Source organism: Trachemys scripta, chromosome 15, assembly GCF_013100865.1.
Source record: "Trachemys scripta elegans isolate TJP31775 chromosome 15, CAS_Tse_1.0, whole genome shotgun sequence".
Lineage (NCBI taxonomy): Eukaryota > Metazoa > Chordata > Testudines > Emydidae > Trachemys > Trachemys scripta.
In genome coordinates, this window is record NC_048312.1 from 928313 (window position 1) to 940939 (window position 12627).

At 43.6% G+C, this 12627-nt stretch overlaps 1 long non-coding RNA gene across 2 annotated transcripts in view; it reads right to left on the reverse strand.

Moving 5' to 3' along the window:
- Positions 1–540: 540 nt before the first annotated feature.
- LOC117888209 overlaps positions 541–12627 on the reverse strand; it is a 14533-nt gene continuing 2446 nt past the window's right edge. Inside the window, exons 3-5 of one of the 2 annotated variants that reach the window (XR_004648288.1) lie at positions 12196–12313; positions 5402–5490; positions 541–720 (exon numbers count right to left, since the gene is read on the reverse strand). This is a non-coding gene — a long non-coding RNA (uncharacterized LOC117888209). The remainder of the gene's footprint in view (positions 721–5401; positions 5491–12195; positions 12314–12627) is intronic. The other variant, XR_004648289.1, reaches the window with a different exon arrangement.

Sequence of the window (12627 nt, forward strand, 5' to 3'; positions counted from 1 at the left end):
GGATCATTACCAACCAGAACCCATCATCAGCATGGAAGCATGTCCTCTGGAATGGTGATTGAAGCACGAAGGGAGATATGAATCTCTAGCTCATCTGGCACGTAAATATCTTGAAACGCCAGCTACAACAGTGCCATGCGAAGACCTGTTCTCACTTTCAGGTGACACTGTAAACAAGAAGCCGGCAGAATTATCTGCAAATTGTAACCAACCTTGTTTGTCTGAGTGATTGGCTGACCAAGAAGTAGAACTGAGTGAACTTGTAGGCTCTAAAGTTTTACATTGTTTTATTTTTTAATACAGTTTTTTTTACATAATTCTACATTTGTAAGTTCAACTTTAATGATCGAGATTGCACTACAGTACTTGTATGAGGTAAATTGAAAAATACCATTTTTTTTTGTTTTTTACAGTGCAAGTATTTGTAATAACATAAATATAAAGTGAGCACTGTACTTTGTATTCTGTGTTGTAATTTAAATTAATATATTTGAAAATATAGTAAACATCCAAAAATATTTAAAATAAATGGTATTCTATTGTTAACAGCGCGATTAATCGTGATTAATTTTTTTAATCGCTTGACTGCCCTAGTTCCAAGTTACTGCCAGGGTAAAGGGCCCACCAGGTGTTGCCTTAACCATGGTCGGCGAAGCGGAGCAGAGGCAATACTCCAGGCTCTGGATCAGTCTCTCTGAATTTCCTAATCCATATTCCAGGCTGCAGGTAATTTATAGGAAGGATTTGTCAGATGACACTATGCAAAGTGAGTTCAGCATAAACCAACTCCCCCAGCCCAACCCCCCACCCCCACACACAGAGCTGTTTTCTGGCTGGTGTTAATCAAGTTTGAATTTGAGAAATTTTGGGAATTCTTTTCTAACCACAAGGGAATCGTTTGCAAACAAGAAATTTTCTCTCTCTACCCAATTATTTACTAATTAGTCCAGGTTTTTTGGTGTAGGGGCCAGAGTGTTTATAAGTAGAACAGGAATGTGACTGAAAGCAGTTTCATACATTGCTCCCCACAGACCTACTGCATGCTTAGCGCAGTACAGAATTTCAGGGGTTGCATTCATACACTGCCCCTTCCCACCCCGAGCACAGGAGACAGGAATCCAGCAGCTGTCAGCTAAGAGTAATGAAATGTTACTGAATGACAAATGACTAGCAAATAAAAGCTGGAGTTAATTGTTCCTAAGGCCACCCACTGCCAGCAAAGAAACCAGAGTAAGTGTTGGTATTCTCAATGAAGCAACCAAGAAATGAGACCAGAGCTAATTTAGAGGATTAAGGTGGATGTGCCTGCAGTAACTCAGAACCATTCTGCCAGTGCCAGGCTGAGGATCAAACACAAGGACTAATCTTTGCATGATGCAAACCAGCCCAACAAAGTGAAAGGATCTACAGTATCCAGAGAAGTCAGGCACTGACCATTACCTCATAAACAGGGCCCTACCAAATTCAGGGCCATGAAAAACACAACACAGACCATGAAATCTGGTCTTTTGTGTGCTTTTACTCTATATTATACAGATTTCATGGGGGAGACCAGCGTTTCTCAAACTGGGGGTCCTGACCCTAAAGGGAGTTGCGGGAGGGTCACTGTATTGCCAGCCTTACTTCTGCACTGCCTTCAGGGCTGGGGGGCCAGAGAGTGGCGCCTGTTGGCTGGGTCCTGCATAAGAATGTAAGAACGGCCATCCTGGGTCAGACCAAAGGTCCATCCAGCACAGTGTCCTGTCTATTGACAGTGGCCAATGCCAGGTGCCCCAGAGGGAGTGAACCTAACAGGTAATGATCAAGTGATCTCTCTCCTGCCATCCATCTCTACCCGCTGACAAACAGAGGCTAGGGACACCATTCCTTACCCATCCTGGCTAATAGCCGTTAATGGACTTAACCACTATGAATTTATCTAGTTCTCTTTTAAACCCTGTTATAGTCCTAGCCTTCACAATCTCTCCAGGCAAGGAGTTCCACAGGTTGACTGTGTGCTGTGTGAAGAAGAACTTCCTTTTATTTGTTTTAAACCTGCTGCCCATTAATTTCATTTGGTGGTCCCTAGTTCTTATTTATGGGAACAAGTAAATAACTTTTCCTTATTCACTTTCTCCACACCCCTCATATTTTTATATACCTCTATCGTATCCCCCCTTAGTCTCCTCTTTTCCAAGCTGAAAAGTCCAAGCCTCTTTAATTTCTCCTCATATCGGACCCTTTCCAAACCCCTAATCATTTTAGTTGTCCTTCTCTGAACCTTTTCTAATCCCAGTATATCTTTTTTGAGGTGAGACCACATCTGTACACAGTATTCAAGATGTGGGCGTATCATCGATTTTATATAAGGGAAATAAGATGCAGTATTCTCCATCTTATTCTCTATCCATTTTTTAATAATTCCTAACATCCTGTTTGCTTTTTTGACTGCCGCGGCACACTGGGTGGATGTCTTCAGAGAACTATCCACGATGACTCCAAGATCTTTTTCCTGATTAGTTGTGGCTAAATTAGCCCCCATCATACTGTATGTATAGTTGGAGTTATTTTTTCCAATGTGGATTACTTTACATTTATCCACATTAAATTTCATTTGCCATTTTGTTGCCCAATCACTTAGTTTTGTGAGATCTTTTTGAAGTTCTTCACAGTCTGCTTTGGTCTTAACTAACTTGAGCAGTTTAGTATCATCTGCAAACTTTGCCACATCACCGTTTACCCCTTTCTCCAGATCATTTATGAATAAGTTGAATAGGATCGGTCCGAGGACTGACCCTTGGGGAACACCACTAGTTACTCCTCTCCATTCTGAAAATTTACCATTTATTCCTACCCTTTGTTCCCTGTCTTTTAACCAGTTCTCAGTCCACAAAAGAATCTTCCCTCGTATTCCATGACAACTTAATTTATGTAAGAGCCTTTGGTGAGGGACCTTGTCAAAGGCTTTCTGGAAATCTAAGTGCACTATGTCCACTGGATCCCCCTTGTCCACGTTTGTTGACCCCTTCAAAGAACTCTAACAGATTAGTAAGACATGATTTCCCTTTACAGAAACCATGTTGATTTATGCCTAATAATTTATGTTCTTCTATGTGTCTGACAATTTTATTCTTTCCTCTATACTTTATTCTATAACTGGCCCACTGCCCTTCTCCGGTAGCAAGGTAGCACTACACACCATAAAATCGTTGTTAACTTTATCATTCTGTGAACTGTTTTGTAAGCGAGAGAGAGAAAGCCCCTTCCTTGAGTCATCTCCCTTCCCCACTGCTGTCAGCTTTCACAATATTTGGTGTTTTTCTCCAAGGCCCAACTACCATAGTCCTGTGATTGTGTGAGAATCTCAGCTTTTACTTTAAATTTCTAGTCCTTGTGGATGTGGAGAAAAAGCCAGGAAATGTGCCTAGCGTGTAACCGACCAGCTTAGAAACCAGAAGGCAAAGAAAAAGAACACTAACGTATTATTTTTAAAAGTCTCACAATTGGGGGCGGGGGGTGGACTAATAATTTTCAGTGCTTGGGACTGGAAATGCTTCTCCCCCCGCATGGTTCTGAATGTCATTGTGCAGCTACCAGGGCACCACAGAGCATAGCTTGAGGATCACAGCACCAGGGAGCAAGTCAAACAAAACACCCGCATATGCAACTCGGCAAGTGTCTCCTGCGCTGTTCAGTCTACATTCGGTGGTGAAGGGAATGCTGAATCTCAGTGATAAAACTCAACTCGTAGCAAGTCTCCATAGGAAGTGCCCCTATCCGGCCAGCACTGCTATACTGAATTCTGTATATAACCCTTCTCATCTGTCAGCAACGCCCGAACACCCCTCCACCCAACCCTTCCCTCCTATTCAGCCCATCGAGTTCCATGACTTCACTACTGCACTCATCCCTTCCTCCCTGTTCTATCCTGCACCTTTTCTGCCCCATGGACTGTCTCCTTCTCCTTTGTTCACTCCTCCAATTGTGACCTGGCATGCTCTTGCATGGCAAAGTCCTTTCCACTAACCTCCCAGCCCTGGGTTACCCCAAACAGCTGCTTCCTCCACTCCCATTTCCATGCCACTGAATACCTCTGAGCCAGTAAGGAGAGGAAAGAAGGCCTAGTGGATTGGACATTAGCCTAGACCCTGAGAGACCCAGGCTCTAGTCCCTGCTCTACTCCAGACATCTTACATGACCTTGGCCAAGTCACTTAGCTTACCTGTGCCTCAGTTCCCCATCTGTACAACACAGCTAGTAGCCCTGCCCTGCCTCCCAAAGGTGATGTAAGGCTGAATACATTGCCCAGGGTGAGGTCTCAGCTACTAGGATGACGCGGGCCACAGCTGTGCCTCAGGTGGCCAGATCGCTTGTGTGGCCTTGCTACACTCCCCAGCATACATTCCCACAACCATGGCTTGGCTCGCTTCTGCGCCTCCTCACACATGCCCTTCTCCCTTTCTGCAAGTGCTTATTGACATTCTCAAAGGAAAATCAACAGCTGTGGCCTCCCTGCTCTCGCCCAAACCCTCTCTCCCACCACAGCAAGGTTTCTCTCCAGCACACCTCTCTTGCCACCAACCTCAAGCCTTCCACAACCTATTGCTATCCTTTGGCTTTCTAGCCTTTGCACTTAGATGGCAGTTTGTCTAGGCCAATAGCATGTGTCACATGGCATGGCTTTGGGAGGGAGGGAATATGGCATGGGGCTCTGCACAGCCCCTTCGGAGTGGCATGAGGGGCCCCTCCCCTCCAGAAAGATAGGTATGGCAACATGAAGACCCCCCCTCCCCAAGTCTCCCAGTAGCACCTTCTGCCACACAGTCTCCTCAGCTGGGCTGGTGCTGACAATGCCCACCCTACCTTCCCCCACCCCCACAAGCAGTGAGTCTTGGCATTAACACCTCAGAGAGATCCATGGGTCACTCAAATCGGTGCTACGGTTCAGGCTGGCTGTAGGCTCAGGCAGATGTCACCGTATCTGTGGCTAGCGTTTTCAAGCTTCTCTTGGCAGCCACGAGCACTAGAAATGTACTTTTATTCAAGAGAACACTGAGGCTGTGATGTAATCACATGATGCAAGGAGATGGAGCCTTAGGCCCAGGCCTGTGGTACCTACGCTTTGATCCAGCCCTTGCAGCATGTGTCCAAATTCAATCAACTGTTCAGTTCATCTTGAGGGAGTGGTGTTATATGGGTACATGACACAGGCTAACCCTAGAATTCTCACACAACAGGGCAGCATTGGTCACACTTGCTGCTGATTACTTACGTTACATTAAAATGATAAAGTACAAATATGTTTCCATGTCAGATAACAGTCAACCTTCCTGCCAGATGATTCATTGTGTCTTTATTTGTGCAGGCACATGCTAAAGAAGGGCCTTCATTCACACTTCATGCAGGCATCTCATGAACCTACCTAACTCTGGGCCTTAAATGAGAGAGAAGATGAGAGGTCTGCTGGTTATTGCAGGCGTGATCTGGGCAGCTCTATGGCATGATCCACTCCTATGTAAGAGAAGGAGAAACATGTTTAAAAATCTTACAATCAATAGATTCATAGGCCAGAATGGGCCATTGCTGTCATCCTGTTTGAATTCCTTTGTAACACGTGTGGCAGGTCTTTCCTTAATTCCAGTCTGGAGCATCTCTTTTAGACAAAATGCCTATCTTGCTTTAAAAATTGTCAGTGGCCAAGATTGCACCACAGCCCTTGGTAAGATGTTCCAATACTTACTTACCCTAATTGTTCAAAATGTGTGCTTTATTTCCAGTCTAGTTTTAATTGCCAGCCATTGGATCATGTTATACCTGTGCCTGCTAGACCGAAGAAACCATTACCAAATTACTGTTCCCCATGTAGATACTTACCAACTGTGATCAAGTCATCCCTTAACCTTCTCTTTTTGTTAAAATGAACACATTGTGCTCTTTGTTTCTATCGCTATAAGGCATGTTTTTCAACCTTTTAATCATTCTTATGGCTCTTCTCTGAACCTGCTCAAATTTATCAACATTGTTTTTGAATGGTGGATGTCAGAACTGGATGCAGTATTCCAGCAGCAGTCACACCAGTGCCAAAAACAGAGAGAATATAAGCTCCCTTGTCCTACTTGATATTCCTGTTTGTACATACAATGATCGCATTAGTCCTTTCAGCCAAAGTGTTACCCTGGGCTCTCATGCTGAGCTGATTAACCACCACGATACCCCCGTCTTTCTCAGAGTCACTGTAAGTACGGCCTTCATTCTTTGTGCCTAGGTGAGTACAGTTACATTTAGCCACATTAAAAAGCATATTTGTTTGCTTGTGCCCAATGTACTGAGCAGTCCAGATCGCTCTATATTAGTGACCTGTCCGCTTCCTTTTTACCACTCCCCCAATCTTTGGATCATCTGCAATATTTACCAGTGATGATTTTATTTTTTCTTTCAGGTCATTGATAAAAATATCAAATAGCACACAACCAAGAACTGTTCCCAGTTGGACACCAGCTCGGATGATTCTCCATTTACAGTTACATTTTGAGACCTGTCATTTAGCCAGATTTTAATCCATTTAACGTGTGCCCCGTTACTTTTGTATTGCTCTAGTTTTTTAATCAAAATGTTGTGAGGTACCAATTTAAAACTCTTACCGAAGTCATAATATATTGCAGCAACACTATTACCTTTAGCAACCAAACTTGTAATCTCATCAAAAAAAGATATCAAGTTTGTTTGACAGGATGTGTTTTCCATATACCCATGTTGATTGGGAATTATTACATTATCCTTCTATAATTCTTCATTAATTTAGTCTCATATCAGCCATTCCATTATTTTGATGGGGATCAATGTCAGATTGACAGGACTATAATTATCTAGGTTGTCTCATCTAATCTTTTTAAATACTAGTACAACATTAGCTTTCTTCCAGTTTTCTGAAGCTTCCCCTGTGTTCCAAGATTTACTGAAAATCAACATAAACTGTTTAGCTAGCTCCTTGGCCAGCTCTTTGAAAACTCTTGGATGCAAGTTATCCAGACTTGCTGATTTAAGAATATCAAACTTTGGTAACTGCTGTTTAACATTCTCCTGCATTACAAGTGGAATGGAAAGTATTTCTTCATCATCATCATCATATATGACTACATCATCTGTTTTTTTCCCAGATACAGAACAAATATGTATTGAACATTTCTGCTTTTCCTGCATTATTATTGATAATTCTACCATTTCTACCTAGCAATACTAGTGTTAGGATTCTTTTTGTTCCAAATATACTTTAAAAAATCATCTTATTTTCCTGAACAATTCTGGCCGTAGATTTCTCCTTGTGTCCTTTTGCTTCTCTTATTGTTTTTTACAATTCCTCGCTTCTAATTTAAGTTCATTACGATCAATTTCCCTTTTATTCTTTTTTTTTTTTTTAACCAATGCAGTCTTCTTTCTTGTCTATGGCTTTTTGGAGCATTTAGTAAAATGTTCTTAAACAATTCCCAATTATCATTTACATTTTTCTGTTTAACTTCAAGTCTCTATATTACTGAACCCTTAGTACTGCCATTTCAGACACACTGCGTCTACCAGACAGACGCGGTCGCCTTTCCAGAGGGGCCACTACAGCTGAAGTCAAATGGGTGCTCAGCACCTCTGAAAAAGTAGTCCATAGTCCCAGCAAGCGCATTAAAATAGATCAGAAATTAACATGGAGACACATGCTGAACTGTCTCCCTGCTGACTTGCCTTTCTTCTTGCACCTGTGTTCTTTCTGTCTCCTATTCTGTGCACCTTTTCTAACCACCCCCCTCCCACTCCACACACACACATAAGTATATAAAATCTGTGACTGGGAGCTTGTCTTCATATTTGTCTATACTGTACCTAGAACATTTTTTGAACTAAATAAATAATATTTCAACTTCTGATTGTCCATATGCTGGATGTCTTGACAAGAGGTAATTTTGCTTGAAAAGAACTTTCATCCAGTGTACTTTATGTGACCAGATTCTACACACAGACAAAACAGAAAATGCAATTACATTTTATTACAAGGCATTTGGAAAACAGATTTTTTTAAACAAAGTTAGCTATTTTAAAGTGTTACCTGGGGCTGTATATAATGGTTTTCACTCACCAGTGTGAAATGTAATGAAAGACAGCAAAGTTTATTAAGCATGATTCAAACTGCATCTTAATTACTAGCTTCATTTTCTGAGGCAACAAGAAATAAAATGAAAAAAGAAATTAGTTTTACAAATGTTGCCATATATCTTTAGGAAAAGCCAATCAAAACCACCACCCTTAAAATTCACAGAGGGTGCATAGCTTGAGTTTCCCAATGTTTTGAGCTATTTCCTTATATGGTGGCCCATAAGAATTCCTGTCTAAAATAGCTGTTGGGGGAATTAGCAGCATATGTGTCTGAGTGCAGGAGCTGCAAGGGCTGCAGATGCCTAAGAAAAGGCTTGTACATTCTTTGATGGACCAGTAGGAGTCTCGGTATAGAGAATTTGATTTTAATTTGGAAAACTGAAGCTTAGATTTTCAGGTTTTGCAGCAATGCAGAGATTCTTGTGAACTTGTTGTTAGATGCTTTTCTATGGGATGTATTGTCAAATAATTTAAAAAAATAAAACTGTCAAATTATCAGATGTTTTGTTTAGGCTGGAGGTCCAGCAGTTGGGCAACTGCCACATGTCGTGTTATTCCTATTGCTCTATCTCGGGGCTTTGTCCTACCATGCATCAACATAGCATTTGGGTGCCTTCCACATAAAATTAATAGCAGGAGCAAAGTCCCTTATGGATTTCATAGAACTTTGGTACCTTTTTGGGGTAAGAAAATTGCTTAGGGAATGGGTTCTCTTATTATGTATTTCCTTTTTTTCCCCCTTTTGGTAAGGGTTTATAAGTAGAAGGAGGTGTCCATGATGGGAGTGTCACTTTTATGATGAAAAGCTTACTGCCTTATTGACCTGCTGGCTAATAGGATCTCCTTGCCATAGCATGTGTCAATGGAAGGCCATTAAGTCCATTAATGGCTATTAGCCAGGATGGGTAAGGAAAGGTGTCCCTAGCCTCTGTTTGCCAGAGGGTGGAGATGGATGGCAGGAGAGAGATCACTTGATCATTACCTGTTAGATTCACTCCCTTTGGGGCACCTGGCATTGGCCATTGTCGGTAGACAGGATATTGGGCTAGATGGACCTTTGGTCTGACCCAGTATGGCCGTTCTTATGTTCTTCTGGAATGTGTAAAACTGTTACCACTGGAATGCTGCTTTCTGTTACTATTACCCAGGCCATAGAGACTGACAGAATCTGATTCCTGTGACATTCAAAGGGCAGTTTCTCTAAACTGCAGAAAATTATTGCATGATCTCCAGAACTGCAGCCTCACATTTGTGAGTGATGAGTTGAGAAGATGCTTTTATGTAATCTGAGGCAGCAGTGTGTATGTGAGGGAGTGAATTAAATTTGCCCAACACCTGCCTATTGTGTAGCACATCTGGCTCTAGCTCATCAGCCATACTTGACCTAGGATCTTTAACTAGCCTATACACAGTATCTTTGCCCTCTGTATGTTAATAAATAATCATTTATGCTTCTGCAGTATCTTTCATCCAAGGATATCATTTTATGAACATCAATGAAAAAAAATTCTCACAGCTCTGTGTGGAGTAACTATTATCCACGTTGCATGGATGGTGAAAGCTACAGAGAAACAAATTAACCTTCCCAAGGCTACAAAGCAATTCAGTGGTATAGCTGTGACAAGAATACAGAAACTCTGCTTCAGTCCTGGCTTCACTACTATACCATACTCTCTCCCCAAAGACCACACCTCACAAGCACTAATGACAACTATACAATGGGTAAATCCTGGTGCCACTGAAGTCAAAAGGGGTCTTTCCAACTGCCTGCAGTAGAACAGGATTTCATCCTCTATTCTCTGAAGAATTTAGAAGTTTGTTGCTGAGCTCAAAAGAGGACACCCTAGATGAAAATTTGCTCTTCCAAAACAAATTTTTAACAAATCTTTACATGTTGCTACTCTGAATGTGTTGTCCTTAATAACGAAAGGCATGGAGTTGGCTGACATAATGGTCCAAAGAAACATTGATACACTCTGTGTGCAGGAGACCAGATGGTCAGGAAATACAGCTTGAGAACTGGGTCTGGGCTGTAAGCTGTACTATGCAGGTGGCAGTGGAAAGAGAAATGCTGTAGGAGGGGTGATTTGCAATGAACTTAGTAAAAGTGTTTGGGAAATCACTAATTTAATTAATGGAGATATCCCATCTCCTAGAATTGGAAGGGACCTTGAAAGGTCATTGAGTCCAACCCCCTGCCTTCACTAGCAGGACCAAGTACTGATTTTGCCCCAGATCCCTAAGTAGCCCCCTCAAGGATTGAACTCACAACCCTGGGTTTAGTAGGCCAATGCTCAAACCACTGAGCTATCCCTTCCCCCAAAGGGTGAATGACTGTTTAATGGTCTCCGAATACAAGGAAAGGAGTGCACGTTGTTTGTGGTATTAGTATACATCCCACAACAGAGAAAGAAGAGATCAGGCAGAGCCTGCAATACTTAGCAGATATGGCTGGACCAGAGAAATTACTGCTGATCCTGGAAGATCTCAATACTCATGGGTAGTGCCCTACCAAATTCACAGTCACGAAAAACGCATCATGGACCATGAAATCTGGTCTCCCCCTGTGAGATCTGGCCTTCTGTGTGCTTTTACCCTACACTATACAGATTTCACTGGGGGAAACCAGCGTTTCTAAAACTCGGCGTCCTGACCCAAAAGGGAGTTGCAAGGTTATTTTAGGGGGGAGAGGGGGTCACGGTATTGCCACCTTTACTTCTGCACTGCCTTCAGAGCTGGGCAGCTAGAGAGCAGCAGCTGTTGGCCGGTCACCCAGATCTGAAGGCAGCGCCTCGCCAGCAGCAGTGCAGAAGTAAGGATGGCAATACCATACCAGTAGCCACCGCTCTCCAGCTGCCCAGCTCTGAAGGCAGCACCACTGTCAGCAGCAGTGCAGAAGTAAGGGTAGTGGTACCACAACCTGCCCTACAATAACCTTCCAACCACCCCACAAACTCATTTTTCGGTCAGGATTCTTACAATTACAACACCATGAAATTTCAGATTTAAATTGCTGAAATCATGAAATATATGATTTTTAAAATCCTATGACCGTGAAATTGACCAAAATGGACCGTGAATTTGGTAGGGCCCTACTCATAGGGGTTCAACTCATTCAGGCTCTGAGCAAATACTGGGACCGTATGTGCTGAGAGTGGAGAATGCAGCAGGCGCCGCACTGCTTGACTTGCATTTAGACGATCAGTGGGTGACTGCCAACACTTGGTTTAAGAAATGAGGAAGTCATCACAACATGTACAGACCAGAGCCTGCACCTCCTCCCCACACCCCCCCCAGCCCCCAAACTCCCTCCCAGAGCCTGCACCCNCACCCCCTCCCCACACACACCCCAGCCCTAAAACTCCATCCCAGAGCCTGCACCCCAGACCCCCTTCTCCACCCAAACTCCCTCCCAGAGCCTGCACCCCAATCCCCTCCTCCAGACCCCCTCCCCCACCCAAACTCCCTCCCAGAGCCCAGGATGGAGGGTTTTTTTTGGGGGGGGGGTCTGGGCGGCATGAGTGACATTGGTCCTCTGGGAGGATTTGAGGACTGGCACTGGCCCTAAGGTAAATTGAGTTTGAGACCCCTGATATAATATGTACCACGAATGGGGCAAGGTATGTATGGTGCATGGCATTTGTATCTTGGGATGATGGAACATACAGGGTGTGGCACTGAGGAAATGAGGGTCTAATGTATGTTGTGTGAGCATGAGCATACTGCCAGGGTGAAGGGGATGAGTCTGAGCCTCTACAAAGGTGCTATCCCCCAGTAATGGGTGTATAAGGCCCTACAGACTGGAGCTGCTGGGGTGGGGGAACTCTGCAGCATTTAGTACTTGGTTGGGGATTATGGAGTGAGTCTGTAGGATGTGAGATCCAGGGGAGGGACACCAGTTTAATTTTTTCTTTTCAAAAGTTTTTCAACAGAACAAATTTTTTGATTGAATATAAATTTGTTTTCATTTATTTCTTTTATTGCTCAAATTAAAACTTTCAAACAAAAATTTTGATTTTTTTATTATTACATTTTTTTAAAATTTGGATGGGTGTAATAGAGCTAAAGTCTCATTACCGGGCCAGGTGGTGTCGTGGCTAGTGCTCCCCATATACCTCTCAGCAGGAAGGCCAGTTCCTCACCTGAGGATGGGTTTAGCTTCACCTTGAGTGCAAAGTCCTTGCCCTCTTCTTATCTGAGGGGGAGCAAGACTGGAATGAGGCTTATGCCTTGCTTGCCAAAGGGGCAGTTGGTAAGGGAACCCGAGCCCTCCCATTCCACCAGGCTCCTACCTAGGGTTCTATGCAGGGCCGGTGCAAGGATGTTTCGCGCCCTAGGTGAAACTTCCACCTAGCGCCCTCCCTGAGCCCTGCAGCAGTTCCCCGCCCTGAGGCGCCCCCCCTTCAGCAGCTCCCCCCCCCCCCCCCCCGGCCCGGGGAGCCGTGCGGTAGCTCCCCACCCCAGCTCACCTCTGCTCCACCCCCTCCCCGAGCCCTGCGGCAGCTCCCC